A 19065-nucleotide genomic window follows, 5' to 3' on the forward strand; every position below is an offset into this window, starting at 1 on the left:
CAGTAGCTTGAAAATATCCTAATATAATTCACCATTTTAGTGTATTAAAAAAGATATAATATGATCATCTTCACTGATGCCAAAAGTCATTGACAAAAATTCAACATTTATTCTTGATAATATATCTTAGCATACTTTGATATCCCCAAATAAGCTATCCATTGCCAATTCTATTGGAAACATTAAAAGTTAAAACAAACAGAATATTTGCAATCGTCATTATTATAATATTGCTCTGGGTGTTCCTGCCAATGTGATAAGACAAGAGAAAACAAAAGAGGGTAGAAAGGACATGAGAATTGTCTTCAGGCTCAGGATTGTGGAGACAAGCAATTTCCTTTTTCTGTGTCCGGATTCCACTCTTGGCACTTGGCCATTATGCCACAAGGAAGCCTAAGCAGGCTATGGAGAAGGCCACACAAACAGGCTCATAGTCCTAAATGAGCTCTTAGCTGATGGCTGGCATCAACTTGCCTGATATGACTGAGCTGACTTGAAAGTAGATCCTCTGGAGTCTAGTTAAACAGACTTAAATGATCCTGTAGAACAAAAATGAACTGTCTCTACTGAGCTCTGCTCCAATTGCACATTTGTGAACAAAATTAATGCTCATATTTGTTTGAAGTCAGTAAGTTTTGGAGTAGTTTATTAATGTAGCTATAGATAATCAGAAAAGGATTTGATACCTAAAAGTAGGGTGCTATTGTAGCAAAATCCTAAAACATGTGACTTTGGCTTTGGCTGTGAGACTGGGCTGCAGTGAGAAGTCAAATGTGCCTTGAGAAAAATGCCAGCAAAATTCTCAAGTGCATCAAGGAAAGTGTAAGTGGAAGCCTAGGAGGCCAGGTACACTGGTGAGAGAATGCGTCACAGAAGCAGCATTCTTTCCCATACTGCTTATAGCCAAGACAAGAAAATTACTTAGATTAGAGGCTTCTCTGTGGTTTACAGCAGAAACAATGTTATTCCTTGGGTTCTGAAAAAAAATATCGTACCTTCACTTAATTTCAGATTTTACAGAGCAGTTCTTAGCTTTTCAGGATACTTTCTCATATGTGATCCTGCTTAATACCTTAACCAGTCTATTGATGCAAGTGATCAAGTATTACTGTGTGATCCACTTTAAGATAAGTAGGTCAAGAGGTTAAGTGACCAGCATAAATTGTAAATAACCTCTGAGAAGAGGCAGGGCCTACCCTGGTTGCTCAATATTCTAACTTCACAAAGAGAGTTTTTCCTGCAATGGGCAGTAATTTTATATTTGCTATGATTTGTATAGGGGCAGGAGTAGTCTGAGGCATTAGAGAACAAAAGACATGCTAGGCAAGACCCTGTTTAATTGTCTTTCAGTATTTCTCTTTAACTGTACACATTCTAGGAGAAACAGAACATGGTGGTTGCATGGACTTGTTTTTCTTTCCTGTTCTTCCTCTTCATATTCTTAGTGCACTTCCAAACAAATGTTTCAGGTACTGGAAACTTGGTTTTTGCTCCAAGAACTTTAATATTTAATGCGTTTGGAAACTGAGAAGTTGATAAGAAGCACTTCCCACCAAGTTGCTTTTAGATTGTTTTTTGTACTGTTTTCTGAAAATTTATCAGTGGTAGTGAATCCAGGACAGGCTTCATAGGTCCAATTACATATCATGTTCTTTTTCTAAACAGGAGGAAGCAACAGAGGAGAAGGAGAGCATTAGTTTGTGGATGAGTCTTTAAAGAGCTCATCTTTTGGAGGCACCTGTTTCTTTAAGATACTTGTAAGAACACTGCAGGATCCTTATTTCACCTCTGAGGTGATGTAAATGTGATAGCAAATACCCAAGATTTTTACCAATAGTGGAAGAGAGAAAGAGGTTTAGAATAAGAAAGAACCCAAGCTTACCTGGGATAATCAGGAAAGTACAAGGCAGTTTCTGGGCTACATTATGGTCTCCAGTTTCTTCTTTTATTTTAGAATTGACACTACTTCACTGGCCTGACTTTTCAGAGGATTTGTGTCCTGAATGTTCTACTTTAGTAATGACAAAGATTCTTTGCTTGGCCAAAATTTAGTCAGGTTCCTGGTCTCCTAGGCCTGTCTGTGCACTTCCTTCTAAAGTGAAGTTTTAGCAAGAACCCTACTAAGTTAGTTTGACAAAAAACACCTATCAGTTTGACAATAACCCCCTATCACTGATATCTGATCACCCTCAATGTATGTTCAGTTTTCTCATCCTCTACCATCTCCCAGTGATGTCTGATTACCTGGCTGCCTTCATCCAGAATTCTTTTAGGTTAGTGTAATCAGAATCTCCTCTACCCCTGGTGTTTGTTTCCACTTAGTTATTTTCCATCCATCCATTGATACCACCCCCCACCCCACCCAACCACCAACTCTGTTTCTTGGCTGCAAATTCACATTTGCCTATGCTGTATTCAGAATTTAGCCCAATCTTTCTGTCACACTGCAAAAACTCATTGCTATGGTCTCTATACATGTCACGATGGTTCTGAATGAAGTCTGCCTTACTGTGCTTTAGCAAGTTAACTCTTGGGATCATGTGTACAGTTCTTTTTTATCATTTTAAAAATGGAATCATTTATCATGCATCTGGCAGCCTTCTGTCTTGAGTAAGTATTGCTAGCATAGCTGAGGTCCAGCTTAGCAGAACTGTGGCCTCAAGGCAAGGAGATTCAGTATAAATAGGAACACAAGCCTAGGATGGGAAGTATATGTAATGCCTTCCATTGTCACCACAGACTGCCACATGGAATGATGGTGTCACTGCAGGAGCACTTTGTAAACTATAAAATGTTTTATACAAAGGAGACTTTAAAATAAAGCTGGCCTCAATAAGGCATTCGAAGAAGTCAGGCAAAGCTATGTACTTTGGAGCCAACTCGTATGTGAGCTAATGTTGAAACGTAGATTAAATGTGAAGACAGTCACTATCTGTGATGTCAATTATATTAAATGAATTAAGTCAGTGGCATTTGCTAAAAAAGTATTGAAGGACAATATCCTGTTTGAAGTTTATTTAAGTAGAAAGCCAAATGAGATACCTCAATCCTCAGGAAAATTTGTGTAATAGGTTGCTTGTCCATAGTTTGGGGATGAGAAAATGAACTTAAGAAAGTATACTAGAAACTCATTTTCTGATGACTCACTGTTGCCTGAGTCCTTCAGATGGACATGCTGCCTGTGTGGCCATGACCCCCCCAGGGTTACAGGTATGGAACCAAAGTGAACACCTATCTCAGTATTGATAGACTCCTTGCTTGTTAGTGACCCAGGACTTGAGTGAATGGTCAGAGCTAAAGATAAGCTTTGGAATTTTTTCTCCCTCTGGATGTAGAACCTGGAAATCTAACAATTCACACCCGCATGTTCATTGCAGCATTATTGATAATAGGCAAGATAGGGAAACAATCTATCTGTTGATAGATGACTGGATAATGAATAGGATATGTATCCATGTACATGGATATCTATGTATTGAATATATTTCAGCCATAAAAAATGAATAAAATCCTACCGTATGTGACAACATGAATCAACCTGGAAAACATTGTGCTAAGTCAAATAAGCCAGGGACAGAAAGATAAATATTATGAGTCCACTCACATATAGAATCTAAAAGCGTCAAACTCATAGAAGCAGAGTAAATTGACACTTGTCAGGGACCAGGGACCAGAGGGAGGAAGAAATGGGGAGATATTGGTCACAGTGCACCAACTTTTAGTTACAAGATGAACAAGTTCTGAAGACCTAACATATATAATGAATGCTGGTGAGTGTGCTAATTCATTTTTTTCTTTTCTTTATTTATTTTTTATTAATGTATATTAATTGTTACAAAGGTGTTTCATTATGATATATCCATGCATGCTTATAATGTACTTTGATTATATTCACCCCTTTGTAGTAATCATTACAAAATGTCAAATCACCATATGGTATATCTTGAATGTAAACAATTTTGCAAATTAAATTTTAAATTTTTATTTATAAGAAATTGTGCTATGTTATTACTGGCATCTCCCTTCATTTTTATAAGTATACATTAATAGTGCACAAGGGCTTCTCAATTAAATAATTTTTAAAAAGAAAAAAAATCTAGCAGGAAGTAACTAAATTAAAAATCTGATAGGTTAGTGAAGAGGCTGCCATTTATAGTCACTTTAAGACAGGTAAAAAGAGAAGCTGAACAATAAGACAGAGATGACAAATGTTCTGAGAAGCAAGAAAGTGTCCAGAGAGATTGTCATTAGAAAATGACACTCCTTACTTAGCCCAGCGCTAGTGGCTCATGCTTGTAATTCTAGATACTTGGGAGGCTGATATCAGAGGAATGGGTTCTCTGCCATGGGCAAAAAAGTTCATGAGAATCCCCCCATCTCAACAGAAAAAGCTGGGTGCTGGGCACCTGTTATCCCCGCTACTGCTAGAAGCTTAAAATAGGATCAAGGTCTGGGCTGGCCTGGGCAAAAAGTAAGATTCTATCTCTAAAATCATCAGCGCAAAAAGGACTGGAGGTGTGGCTGCCCTATACAGTTACTTTGGATTCTGCCCATCCTTTGGCAGAGATGCTTTTTCTTGATTTCTTAGTGTATTTCATTGAATTTAAAATAAATCCTCTTTCTTAAGAGAGTTTGAGTGATTTTTTAAAAATTTATTAGAGCTTCAAATGGTGATGTAACTTGTTGGAGATATTATAGCTAATAATTTGGGGTGAAAATCAGGCAGATGTGATCTTTAAAATCTATCTTAACTCTAAGTTTTCTTTCAAGAAACATTTCAGTGTTTACTAAGAATCTCCTGAAAGACTCAGAGACCACATCCCATTTTGTGAATTCCAAGCACCGTGGAACTACACTCAAAGGGAGAGCCTGGAGCCACCTTCAAATTAAGTCATGTAGGCAGGCACCTACTTTGTTAATGAGCGTTACTGTTGCCATGGATTTTAGGTAAGAATAATTTAAATCAGTGCCTTGAAGAAATATTGTAAATTATCACATGGAGGGCTTTACATTCTCTTTCAAGAGCCATCTCTGTCTCCACTGTAGTAATCTGTGTCTATCCTATAGAGACAGCATGTACAGTTAGCATTTATGTAGAACACCATGGGCTCTGTGTTACTTTTATTGAAATGTGATCCAGTTCATGTTTATTTTATTTTACAAATATCTCAGGGGAAAAAAGTAGCCATTGAACAACTGGGATGCATTAAATCTATAAGAAAATTTTATCTTCAAGAAATTTATTCTGAAGTGCATTTCTTTAGATTTATGACATATTTGAACCAAAGATTAGAGAACACCAAAATGATTCCTCAGTTATCACTGGGGAATGCATTTAGAAATATTTTCCAATTTCATGATCACAAAAGAAATTTGGCATACATTTAAAACTGTCAATTTATCATTTTGTGGTTAACACTAAGAAAAAATACATCATATGTTTAAATGGCAGGATTTATTATAAAAGTCAATTTTGCCATTGCCTTTAAGTATTGTGAATACAAAGACCGAATTAAACTAAAGGATTTATATAGTCTTTACAAAGAATTCAGCTGCAAACCACATATGTGATTTTCTATGATATGTATGTCAAGTGTGTGATTATGGAGTTTTTTGAGTGGATGGTAGAACCATTCTAACATCTTATTTCCATCTCACCTTTCCTATCCATTGTTTTCAAGATGATGTGGATGGTGACCATGATCTGTGGGGCAACAATGGCTTAGGGACTACAGGGACTATACTTTCCTCTTGTGTACATAGAAAGCTTTCAGGAAATAAACATCCCAAAGTATAATTTAAAAAATCATTTATTCAACAAATGTGTGCAAAGCATCCAATGGGTTCTAGATGCTGTAATAGAGCTGATCTAATTGAGATGCACAGTGAGGAGTTTGCTGAGGTGGAAGAGTCTTCAGGAAGATGGAACAGCTGGTGCAGAGCCCCTGATGAGGAGGCTTGTCTTGGATCTTTAAGATAAATGATAGCCCTGGAACTGGAGATCAACATGTTGACTGAGATAAGCCATGCTCAGAAAGACAAATATCCCATGTTTTTGCTCATGTGTGGAATCTAGGCCAATAATAATACTGTGATATGATTATAAAAAAGGTAACTTTTTTTTTTTGTGGGGGGACCAATAAGAGGGTGATGGGGGAAAGTAGAGGGAGATGAGGGTGAATAGGATTGAGATACATTTTCTATACATATATCTATGAAAATAGCATAATGAAATTCACTAAAAACAGTTAAAAGGGAGAGCAGGAAGGGAATAAAGACTGAAAAAGATGGCGTGAATTTGAGCTAAGTGCACTATATACATGTGTATAAAAATGCCACAATGAAACCCCTTTGTACAATTAATTTGTGTTAATGAAACGTTTAAAAAAGAAACCTATTACTATAAAAAAGGAAAATTGTTAGTACTGTGTCATGTCTGGTTTTAGCTGGGGAGTAGGGCACAGTAAAAGGAGAGCATCGCATTCAGATGAATCTTGAGAATTTTTAATTTTCATTACTAATTCAGAGGGGCAACTGAAGCCATGGAAGGCTTTATCGCATTGTAACAGCTTTGGGAAGCCTTTGAGTGAAAACAAGAAGCTTTTGCAGGAAAAGAGGCAGGGAGTAACACTCCTGATTTCAAACCTCAAAGGTCATTCTGTCTACTGCCAGGAGAGGAGGGACAAATGTTGAAGCTGGAGACCAGTTCGGAAGCTACAGCTGGAATCTAGGGGAGTTTGGTGGTGAACCAGGTTAGGGTGTTAACACTGGAGTGGTGGGAGGTGGTTGCACTTGGGTATATTTTGGAAGTAAAGAAGGCAAAAAAAAAAAACCAAAAAACCCAAACAACAACAAAACAAAACAAAAACCACCATGCTCTGCTAAAGAGGTTTTGGTGCCCTGTGGAAAGATGTCCAAGGTCAGTAGCCAGAGCAGGTGGCTTTGGTGAAAAAGCAAACAAACAAAAAACTTTAAACAAAAGGATAATGAGAACCCTCAAGGAGATGCAGTAAGATAATAGAAAAATCTTTCTGTGTATTAAAAATACCCCGTAATTTCCAAGATTAAAAACTCACAGGTGAATTGAAAGAGACCATCTATACTTGGGAATTCTGGAAGATAAATGAAGGAAATACCTTATGAGGTCAAGAAAAGGTGCAGAGAGTTAGAAATTAGCAGAGAAATATATAGACTTGAAGACTATGCTCAGAAAGCTTAACTTATGCACAATAAGACTTCTAAATGGTAAGAAAGATGCAGATAGAGCTTGGGGGAAGCAAATATTAAATGAGTTCTAGAAGAAAATTTACCTAAGCTTTAAAAAACCAGTAATAAAGACTTGATATCATATATTGAAAAGACACAAAACTCAGACATAATTTAAAAATATTATTAATAATAACAAAAGTCACATAACTGGTTGTATCCTGGTGAAATTTCTGAATTCCAAGAACAATTACAAAATCTTTTAGATTTCTAGATTCAAAAGTTGCAAAAAATATAAAGAGTATAAAGGAAAGCAAACAGAAACAAAGAACAAATTGCTAACAAAAGAAGACTAGAATCTGATTCCCATTTGCTAGACAGTGGAATGAAGTCTTTGGAGAGAAATGGACTGTGATTTAAGGTTTATGTATATTGGGAAGATGTTATTCATCTATCAATTCAAATAGATGATATGCCCCTTTTATGCATGATCTGAAGAAAAACATTTTTTTTTTTAACATGGGATCTTGATATGTTGCTTATACTGACCTTGAACTCCTGGGCTCAAGTGATCCTCTTGTTTCAGCCTCCCAAGTAGCTGGAACTACAGATATGTGCCACCATGCCTTGCTGAGGAATAATTTTTAGAAAGACAGTTACCAAAAATTTAAAAAAAGGAATGGATAACTGGAAAATATTAGTTCTAATAGTGAGAAGGTAAATATTTCTTCTCTTGAGAAGAAAAAAAGGACAAATTATCTTTTTATTCTGCTAAGTATGTATGTATGCATCTATTTATCTATCTGTCTGTCTATCTATCAGCTATCTCACTGGTTAATAATACTAAAGGGAAATGATAATGCTAGTGTAAGTAAATCTTAAGACAAGGAGACATGTAAGAGAAAACTGACATTCTGAGACTGAAATCCTAAACTATCTTGCCAAAATCCAGGAAAAGTTGAGGACAAGAGTAAGGGAAGGGGGCTAGAATAGGGAACACACACAATCTCTAATTTCATTTCCAGAATGTTGCAGTAAATATATCTTTATGGAGATGATAGTTATTAGGTTCTCTATGTCTCCAGTGGCTTTTAGAAACATAGGAAAACTTCCACAATTAATATTGGCCAGAAGAAGGTGGGAATAAAAACAAAATTGACTTAGATAACAAAAGTAACAAATTGGAAGCAACAAGTTATAAGAAATAAACATAAAAAAAAAGAAAGTAGGCTGGATGTGGTTACTTATTCCTATAATCCTAGCTTCTCAGGAGGCAGAGATTGAGAGGATCATGGTTCAAGGCTATCATAGGCAAAAAGTTAGTGAGACCCCTATCTCAACCAAAGGTTGTGTGCAGTTGTGCATATCCGTCATCCCAGCTATATAGTAATGATAAATATAGGAGGATCACAGTCCAGGCCAGTTTGGACATAAAGCAAGACCCTATCTATAAAATAACGAAAGCACTATTGAAGCACTAGTCACAATAGCTAAGCTATGGAAACAGCCAAAATGCCCCATTACTGGTGAAAGAATTGAGAAAAATGTGGTATTTATATACAATGGAATTCAGTCACAAAGAAGAATGAAATTTTGTCATTCTCAAGTAAATGGATGAAACTGGAGAACATCATCTTAAGTGAAGTTAGTCAGACTCAGAAGGCCAAAAGCCATGGCCATGTGTTCTCTCTCATATGTGGAACACAAATGCAGCAGTATTATGAAACACTGGTCATATTAAGGGAAGGTCACATATGGGAGGGGTGGGGAAACTAAGAACTTGAATAGGGTTGATATATTCACTATACAAGAATGAATATAGAAATCTTAAGCTGATTGAAACTACCATAAGAAAGGGACTTTCATAATACTGCTGAATTTGTATTCCACATATGTGAGAGAACATGCAGTAGAAATGAAGAAAATTAGAGAAGATGAACCAGTTGGGGTTATAATACATACATACATGGAAATATCACAAGGAAATTTGCTGTGCAGCTACCTTTACTCAAACAAGTTAAAGTGTCATGTTTTTTTGTTTTATCTTTTCTTGTTTTTCTTCTACAAAATCAGAGAACAAGAGGGTGGAGCAAGTCCTGCCCAGGGGGGAGGGTCTGGCAACAATGAAGGGAGGGGTATTGGGGAAAGAGGTAGGAGGGTGAACATGGTGCAAAAAATGTGTACACGTGTATACAAATGCAAAAATGATACCTGTTAAAACTACTTCAGGAATTGGGGAAGGAGGATGAAGGAGAATGGTAGAGGAGGTGAATTCATGTATGATATATTTGATACATTGCATGAACCTGTATAAATGCCACAATGTACCCCCACCCATCATAACAACAAAGGAAAAAAAATAACTAAAGCAAAAAGGGCTGGAGGTGTGGCTCATGTGGTAGAAAGCCTAACAAATGTGAAGCCCTGAGTTCAACCTCAAGTACCATGCGGTACCAGGGGGAAAAAAAAAGGAAATATAGTACATTTCAAGAAAATTGGACAATTGTGAACACACTGATCTTGCTAAAAGATAAAGCTCAATAATGGTGATTAAACAGTAAATTTGGCTACTTTTTGTTTTTAAGGGACTACCTTTGACAAAAGTTAAGTGCAAAATCTGATTTTTTTGTTAGGATATGACATTTCTTGCCCTGTTAGTGCACCACAAACTGCCCATTCAAGATTTATCAGCAAAAATGTCTATTTGAAGTCAAGATGTCCTGGTATGGAATTTTCCCAAGGAATTCTGAACATTTAGCCTGATCAGACAGGAACTGAACTAATATTTAGCTAGAGTTCCTACAATTGAAAAAACGAAGGACAGTAAACCAATCCTATTTTTTGAGGGGATCTGTTAATTTGTGGATTCCACTAATACCAAAGACTCTTCCTTGGCCCTTGTCTTCACAGACAAAGCTTCAGATGAGGCTTAAGATTTTGTAATTTTCAGAAACTCCCTGGCAATTCAGAAATGCAATCATATTGAGCAACAATTCCACTTGGCTTGGACACAGCCTGTGTTGGTATTGTGAGATACAGTGAATACAGAACAGAACCACAGGAGAATCTTGACAGTATCTGAGTATGCCCTTCTGTGGAGGAACATACAATGGACATCTCTCACATGCTGGCCTGGTAGGGGATGCTAAGTGTCTCTGGCCTGGCATTTGACATTGCTGGCAGGATCATCATGACACCACTACTCCTTAGGGTTAGAAAGCCTTCTTTCTGCTTCCTAAAATGAGTGTCAGTCAACTTATAGACGTAATTGCTGTTAATAGGTAGAAATCCTCCATAATATGTTGATTAAATTTATGTTTGATTTCCCGCCAAAACCTAGGGATAGAAAATAAGTGTTACAAGTTATTTTTTTGCTGTCTATGATAGCCAAGCGAAAGCTGAAATAATTTTCTGTATTTATGGACCCATTACTACTTTCTAACAGTAAATAGAGAAACTATATAAAATGCATTTTAGTTATGATTTTTTTCCTTTGGCCTTTGCCCTACTAGGCTTTTTACAATAAGCAGAAATAATCTTTACAAACACTTGATATCATTTGAAAACTGCAACTCAAGATCTAGTTGTTTTGCCAGCATACATAGTATTACAAAATTACACTTAGCTTTGACAGAAGAGTTTTCCTTTTGGGGGAAGGAGCTATATCCTAGCCAGCATTTACTTTCAGGCTTAGAGAAATTACGGAAAGTGATAAAATAGTGCGTGATTTCCTCCTGCTTTCACAGTTTTTCCTACATGCTGATCCTTTACCTTTAGTAGCAATCATTATGAAGCTGCCTCTGGCATGTGGGTTCTTCAATGTCAAGAATTTCTGTAACTTGCTTTGACTAGGTAGGCCTTCAATCTTCTGGGTTTGCCTCAGACTTTTGGTTCCCAAATTTTTACTTGGAAAAAATTAAGAGGTTCACATTTTCAAAACAGAGTATTTGCAAAGTATTATCCTGGTCACTTATTGTTCTCATGGAGATCAATCTTAACATTAAAAGTAGTGGAGCAAATAGACGTTAAGCAGCTCCTGATGAGATTCAATAGGAAATTCACAGCATTGCCTACAAACTATTCTGCCCAGAAATGCTTACCTGAAGCTAATAAAGCTGTTAAAGCTGACTTCCAGCTTAGGGAAAGTACTGAGGAAAGGAAAGAGAGTTAAATGATAGCATGAGAAAATAATCAGGTGAATCCAAGAAGGCAGGGCATTGTACAGGAGATCTGGGCTAGGTTATTATATAACAAGTCAATGCCAGAAGAACAAACAGTGTGTGTGTGTGTGTGTGTGTGTGTGTGTGTGTGTGTGTGTGTGTGTGTGTGTGTGTGGGAGGAAGGTTAAAATTCTTATAATGAGACATAGCAAACATAGTAATTGAATGCAATTTGGGTTGTTGATTGCAACTGTTTTGAGCAAACAAGCTGTTCAAGATATTTTGGAACAAACCTGGCACCTCTGGCTCATACCTGTAATCCTAGTTTCTTTGGAAGCTGAGATCAGGAGGATCAAGGTTCAAGACCAGTCCAGGCAGATAGTTCTTGAAACTTCCATCTCCAAAATAACCAGAACAAAGTAGACTGGAGGTGTGACTCATGTGGTAGAGTGCCTGCTTTGCAAGTGCACAGCCCTGAGTTCAAACATTAGTGTACCAAAAAAAAAAAAATTTTGGAACAATTGGAGAAATTTGAGTTTGAAATTGGCATTAGAGGATATTAAAGAATAATAATTAATTTCTATGGGTGGTAATCATCTGTAGTTATATGGGGAAATGTTTTTCTTTTAGAGAGGCAGAAAGATAGATATACTTTGGGGTAAAGTGTTTGATGTCTGAAATTTACTTAAAATATAATATATCAGTAAATCCAAACATTAAAAAATAAAAACCCCAAATATGTCAATATTTGAAATTTTTCAATCTAAGAAATCAGCATGTGGCTATTCATTGTACTATTCTCTCTAGTGTTCCTTATGTTTGAAACTTTTCATAATAAAATCCAAAATAAGGTAATTCTCAAACACCTCCAAATAAGACAATAAAAAGTACCATAAAATTGCCCTATGGAGAAACATTTCTCACTTGCCAATGAATCCTACCACTCTCCCTTTTTGCTGATGTTCTCTCTAGTTCTTTTAATCATTTGCACTGAATGTCCACTGAATATTCAGTGCAAATGGTTATGGAAGAACAGACGGGCCTAGTTACTCTACATGCTGATATTAATGCTTATCGACCCCATCCATAATTTCAGCTACCTATGAAGAGAAGGAGGCTCCCCACATGAAGTATGATTCAGTATTTTTTCCTCCAACTCTACTATTGTGATTAGCTGAGGTGATTTTGACATCTACACAGAGAGCCACCCCTTATTCTGTTCTCTGAGTTCTTTCGTGTACTTTGCACATTCCTTTCCTTCAGCCAACCTCAAACCTGTACTCCCACTGTCACATCTTTAACCTTGAACTCCACAATTTCTAAAATCACAAGTCTGAGCATCGCATGTTACATTTTTCGTGTTCCCCCCCATCAGTTCTGCTGACCAGTGCTAGGCACCCCAATGCTTACCTTTCTAGATGTTTCCCTTATTTCCCAGGATTGTTAAAACTGTATCCACATTCCCCACGGCCCATCTGTGCATACCACCTTTTCTGAACCCTTAAATCCCTCACCTGGATCTCCCTTCATCAAACTTCACCTTAGTGATGGCCAAATCTCCATCTTGGAGCCAGCAGCATACCTGCATATTGCTGGCAGAAAGTGCACAGCATGCTGACTGCCATTTTAAGTTTCTGACCACAAACCTCAAGTGAGCTCTTGGGACTCCTTGGCAGTTCTACTTTCCTCAGACCTCCAAAACCACTTTCCTTTTCCTCTCTCAGCCAAGCTGCTCACTTCCTATTCCACAGATAATCCCTGTCATGAAAGAACTTGTTCATCTCCCACTGAAAAATCCATTCTTCTACCTTCACCTTTACTCCTAGTTTCAGCCTATTCTTTCTCAGAGAGGATCATTTTTCCTGCTGCTATTAAGGGCAAACCCTTGTGCACTGATTCATCCATTTATGTGTGATCCTCACCTAATCTTGGGGCTGATCTGGATTCTTTTCTTCCCATATGCAGCATTAATTCACTTGCAAACTCTTGGTTCCATCTTAAAAATACATCACCTCTTTTGCCCCTGCCTTGTTCTGAGTCATTATTATTTTCTTCTTGAACTAGTGAAAACTACCTATAATTTCCCTATTTCAACCTTGCTCATTACAAGTTATTTTCTATATAACAATTGGAATGATAAGAGATCTGAGCCTGTCCTTTCTTTGCCTAAAACTTTCCAATGATACCCCATCACATTTAGAATACTTTAACCCATAAGGTCTTACATGAATTGGACCTTGAATACTTTCTAACTATAACTTCTACCACTCCTTCATTTACTCTGTTCAAGCCATACTGACTGTTAGCTTTTCTTCAAACATACCAAAGTCATGTCTGTCTCAGGACCCTTGTATTTACTATTAATTACCTCTACCAGGAATCATATTTTTTCCTCCTGATCTTTGCATGGATCTTCCCCCCACTTAATTTAGATCTCTAGTCAGTTATTAACTTATCAGAGAGGACTTTCCTGGTTGCATTTTACAAAATTCTTTCCCCCTTCCTTATTTTCCTCTTACCCTGCCTTGTTTTAATTTTTATTTATAATACATATCACTGTCTGAAATATCATTTGTGTACTTAGTGTTTTCTTTTTTAAAATTTTTATTTTATTCATATGTGCATAAAATGTTTGGGTCATTTCTCCCCACTTCCCCCCAACCCTTCCCTTATTCCTTATCCCCCTATCACCCCCCCTTACCCCTCGCTACCCTGCAGAAACTATTTTACCCTTATCTCCAATTTTGTTGAGAAGAGAGTATAAGCAATAATAGGAAGGACCAAGGGTTTTTGCTAGTTGAGATAAGGATAGCTATAAAGGGAGTTGACTCACATTGATTTCCTGTGCATGTGTGTTACCTTCTAGGTTAATTCTTCTTGAAGTAAACTTCTCTCTAGTTCCTGGTCCCCTTCTCCTATTGGCCTCAGTTTTTGTCTTTGCTTCTGTTCATGTGGTTTATTGTGTTTATTGATTTTCATATGTTGAACCACCCCTGCATTCCTGGGATGAAGCATACTCGGTCATGGTGAATAATCTTTTCAATGTGTTGTTGAATTCGGTTTGCCATTATTTTGTTGAGGATTTTTGCATCAATGTTCATTAAGGAGATTGGCCTGTATCTCCCTTTTGGAGGTGTCTTTACCTGGTTTTGGCATAAGTGTAATACTGGCTTCATAAAGTGTGTTAGGCAGTTTTCCTTCCCTTTCTATTTCGTGGAACTGTTTAAAGAGGGTTAGTATCAGTTCTTCTTTAAAGGTCTGATAGAATTCAGCAGAGAATCCATCAGGTCCTGGACTTTTCTTTTTGGGGAGACTCTTGATTGCTGCTTCAATTTCATTTTGTGTTATAGATCTATTCAGGTGATTAATTTCCTCTTGGTTCAGTTTTGGATGATCATATGTGTCTAGAAATCTGTCCATTTCTTTAAGATTTTCGAATTTATTTGAATATAGGTTCTCAAAGTAGTCTCTGATGATTTCCTGGATTTCCATGGTGTTTGTTGTTATCTCCCCTTTTGCATTCCTGATTCTACTAGTTTGGGTTTTTTCTCTCTTCATTTTAGTCAGGTTTGCTAGGGGTCTGTCGATCTTGTTTATTTTTTCAAAGAACCAACTTTTTGTTTCATTAATTCTTTGTATTTTTTTTTTGGTTTCTATTTCATTGATTTCAGCTCTTATTTTTATTATTTCTCTCCTTCTATTTGTTTTGGGATTTGCTTGTTCTTGTTTTTCTAGGAGTTTGAGATGTATCATTAGGTCATTGATTTGGGATCTTTCAGTCCTTTTAATATATACACTCATGGCTATAAACTTTCCTCTCAGGACTGCCTTTGCTGTGTCCCATAGGTTCCGGTAGGTTGTGCTTTCATTTTCATTGACTTCCAGGAACTTTTTAATTTCCTCAATGACCCACTGTTCATTAAGCAAAGAGTAATTCAGTTTCCAGCTGTTTGCATGTTTTTTGTCTTTACTTTTGTTGTTGCGTTCTAGTTTTATTGCATTGTGATCAGATAGAATGCATGGTATAATTTCTATTTTCTTATATTTGCTGAGGCTTGCTTTGTATCCTAGGGTATGATCTATTTTGGAGAAGGTTCCATGGGCTGCTGAGAAGAATGTATATTGTGTAGAAGTTGGATGAAATGTTCTGTAGATATCAACTAGGTCCATTTGATCTATGGTATACTTTAGATCTAGAATTTCTTTATTGATTTTTTTGTTTTGATGACCTATTTATTGATGATAATGGGGTGTTAAAGTCTCCCACGACCACTGTGTTGGTGTTAATATATGCTTTTAGCTCCTTCAGGGTATGTTTGATGAAATTGGGTGCGCTGACATTGGGTGCATGTATGTTGATAATTGTTATTTCCTTTTGGTCTATTTCCCCTTTTATTAGTATGGAATGTCCTTCTTTATCTCATTTGATCAATGTAGGTTTGAAATCTACTTTGTCAGAGATAAGTATTGCTACTCCTGCCTGTTTTCAGGGGTATTAGCTTGGTAAATCTTCTTCCAGCCTTTCATCCTAAGCCTATGCTTATTTCTGTCAGTGAGATGGGTCTCAGGTAAGCAACAAATTGTTGGATCTTCCTTTTTAATCCAGGTTGTCAAACAGTGCCTTTTGATGGGGGAATTAAGTCCATTAACATTAAGTGTTAGTACTGATAGGTATGTGGTGATTCCTGTCATTTAGTTGTCTTAGTTGTTTGATGGTTTGGTTGTATGTACCTAAGTTGAGGTTACTCTCTACTTTCTTTCTTTTTCTTTTCCTGTAGTTTTGTGCTGCCTGCCCTTTCATGGTTATATTGGGTTTCACTTTCTGTGTGCAGAATCCCTTGAAGAATTTTTTGTAGTGGTGGCTTTGTGGTCACATATTGTTTTAATTTCTGCTTATCATGGAAGACTTTTTTGCTCCATCTATGTTGAACGATAGTTTTGCTGGGTAGAGTATCCTACGGTTGAAGTTATTTTCATTCAGTGCCCAGAAGATCTAATTCCAAGCTCTTCTTGCTTTTCATATTTCTGTTGAGAAGTCTGCTGTGATTTTGATGGGTTTACCTTTGTATGTTATTTGTTTTTTTTCTCTTTTACCACCTTCAATATTCTTTCTCGGGTGTCTGTACTTGTTGTTTTAATGATAATATGCCATGGGGTAGTTCTATTTTAGTCTGGTCTGTTTGGTGTTCTGGAGGCCTCTTGCATCTATATGGGAATAGATTTCTCTAGGTTTGGGAAATTTTCTGTTATTATTTTGTTGAATATATTACGCATTCTCTTTGCTCGCACCTCTTCTCCTTCTTCAATGCCCATGATTCTCAGGTTTGGTCTTTTGATGGAATCAGTGAGTTCTTGAATTTTCTTTTCATAGGTCTTGAGTTGTTTAACTAATAGTTCTTTGGTTTTTCCTTTAATTACCATTTCATCTTTGAGTTCTGAGATTCTGTCTTCTGTTTGTTCTATTCTGCTGGATTGGCCTTCTGTTTTGTTTTGTAATTCTGTTTCGTTCTTTTTTCTGAGGTTTTCCATATCCTGAGTCATTTCCTCTTTAATGTTGTCTATTTTCATCCTGAGTTCATTTATCTCTTTATTAATCATGTTCTTTGTTTCACTTTGGTGTTTATACAGTGCTTCTATGGTTTCTTTCATTTCTTCTTGTGCTTTCTCAAATTCTCTATTTTTGTTGTCTTGGAATTTCTTGAGTGTCTCCTGTATGTTTTGGTTGACCATATCCAGTATCATCTCTATAAAATTCTCATTGATTACAGGTAGTATTTCTTCTTTTAGATTATTCTTGTGGGCTTCATTGGGTTCTTTGGCATAGTTTACCTTCATTTTGTTGGAGTCTGGATCTGAGTATCTGTTTTCTTCATTTCCCTCTGGTTCCTGTACTAATTTTTTGCTGTGGGGAAACTGTTTTCTCTGTCTTCCCATCATTGCCCTTAGTGTTGTTATTGTCCATGTACTGTGTGCAATTAAGTGTTTTCTAGCTTGTAATATTAACAATGGTGATATTTAGGATGGAAGGGTGATGGGAGAGAGAAAGCAAAGAAGTTAAAGAAAAAGGGAAAAACAAATAAACAGACAAGTATAAAAACAAAACAAACAAACAAACAGTAAAACGTTTCAAAGATATAAATAGGGAGAGATAGTGTACTAATCAACAGTAAGCTAAACAGGCATTCAAGAGACAGAGAGGGGATTGAAAAAAAAAATCTCCAAGTTCAAATGCAATAAAGTTTCAGTCTTAATAATTTTGGTGTTAGTCCTTCAGCCTCCAATCCTGGAGATGGTGTCTCAGAAGTAGTTCTGTCGTTGTCTCATCAAAGTGGGGAAAAAAAAAACAAACCAAACTAAACCAAACCAAACAACAAAAAAAAACCCACCACAAAGTGTCCCAAGTTCAAATGTAATACTGTTTCAGTAAGTTTTTCAGCATGCAGGTGTAGTTCGGTTGTCTCATCAAAGGAAGAGGGAAAAAAAAAAGAGTCTGGAGACAGTTCTGTGAATGGCTATCTGAGGCTGCGACTCACCTGCCTGCTGCTGTCAGCCTGCTGTTGCTGGAGGCTTTATTTATGCCGCTCTCAGGAGTGAGCTTACCACTCACTTAGCCCCGCAGGCTATGTTTACTTAGAGTTCTCCTGGGCACGACTCCCACTGCTGCAAGCTTTCCCCTTTCCAAGCACACTGGGGGAGGTGACACTGCACCTGCTTTCTCAGGCCGGCATGTTTACTTACAGTTCATGTGGGAAGTGGGTCTTCCCCATCTCCTGTGGAGTTTTACTCCCACCGCCACTTTTACAAGCTTTCCCGCTCTTGATTGCTGGGCGTGTGCTGCTGCTCCTGCTGGCTGGTGTGTTTGTTTACAGCTCATGTAGGAAGTGGGTCTTCCCTTCTCTCCTGTGGAGTTTTCCTCCCTCTGCCACTTTTACAAGCTTTCCCACTCCTGGTTGCTGGGCGTGTGCCTAGTGTTAGTTTCTTCAACTAGAACATAACTTCCTTGAGGACAGGATCATTCTGTATCTATACTGCTGCATTGTTAGTGTTTAGGGAGTGCCTGAAACTCAGTAGGGCTCAATAAATGTTTGCTGAGTGAATGAATCAGGTCTTCTAGTACTTACGAAGATATGTACAACTTTCTCTGTTTGGACCTGGTTGCCTTTACTCTCTCACAACTTAAATAGTACCATTTCTTGTTTTGTATATGCATATGTATTTTTTCTTGTTCTAGTAAATGTGTTGTTCATTTAGTTGTTATTGGATATCTATTTTCTCTATTCACAGCAAATTTTATCTTTGAAGTCCATTCTGTTGTATTGCAGTCCTCTTAACATTTTATTTTAAGTAAAGCACCTTGACTAGGGAGAAAAGCTTACCAAGTTGACAAAATTTGGCTGCACAAAAGAAGGGTTGGCTGTCTAGAATATGATCCTGGAGAAAATATTCACTGTGATAAAGTCTCATTGTAAGAATGTTACGACCACAGAACTGACAATGAATGTCATAACCCAAAGCCATGATGTAGGAAATCAGCAAGGATGTGCTCATTTTTTGGCTTTGACTTAGTTTTCTGAGGAGAACAATCTCAACTGATAGAAGGAAAATCTCCAGGTATTGTCCTTCTGTTGTGGACTCTTTTATGTTTCCCTGGCTTTCTTGGAATCCTATTGTAGTTGGGCTATATGTTTACTTACTGTAA

At 37.1% G+C, this 19065-nt stretch overlaps 1 long non-coding RNA gene across 1 annotated transcript in view; it reads right to left on the bottom strand.

Moving 5' to 3' along the window:
- Positions 1-7752: 7752 nt before the first annotated feature.
- The window catches only part of LOC141411320 (uncharacterized), a 40857-nt gene continuing 29544 nt past the window's right edge, over positions 7753-19065 (bottom strand). Inside the window, exon 3 of the long non-coding RNA XR_012436092.1 lies at positions 7753-7836. This is a non-coding gene — a long non-coding RNA (uncharacterized lncRNA). The remainder of the gene's footprint in view (positions 7837-19065) is intronic.

Source organism: Castor canadensis, chromosome 10 (genome assembly GCF_047511655.1).
Source record: "Castor canadensis chromosome 10, mCasCan1.hap1v2, whole genome shotgun sequence".
Classification (NCBI taxonomy): domain Eukaryota; kingdom Metazoa; phylum Chordata; class Mammalia; order Rodentia; family Castoridae; genus Castor; species Castor canadensis.